The sequence below is a fragment of the Nothoprocta perdicaria genome, unplaced genomic scaffold (genome assembly GCF_003342845.1).
Source record: "Nothoprocta perdicaria isolate Ctin4 unplaced genomic scaffold, notPer1 scaffold_5, whole genome shotgun sequence".
Lineage (NCBI taxonomy): Eukaryota > Metazoa > Chordata > Aves > Tinamiformes > Tinamidae > Nothoprocta > Nothoprocta perdicaria.
The window spans coordinates 8751647-8751972 of NW_020455754.1; positions in this window are offsets into that span (position 1 = coordinate 8751647).

Sequence of the window (326 nt, forward strand, 5' to 3'; positions counted from 1 at the left end):
GCCCCAGCGCGGGCCCCGCCCACGCGCACCGAGCTCCGCCCACGATGGGCCAGGCTCCGCCCCCCCAAGTACTGCGCGTTCTTTACAGTCCGGGCTTGCCTCGGCTTCTAGGCCCCGCCCCAACTCAGACCCCGCCCCTTGATGCCACAGACCCCGCCCCTTTCCGCAGGCCCCGCCCCCTGGTTCGCGGTTCACCCGCTGTGCCTGGCTCCCGTTCCAGGCCGGCCCAGGGACTCCCGCCCGGGCTGGGCTCCCCCCGGGACCCGCGTCCCGCTCCCACCGGGGCCCCGCGGCCGCCCGCGGATCCGGGCGGGCACAAAGGCGCC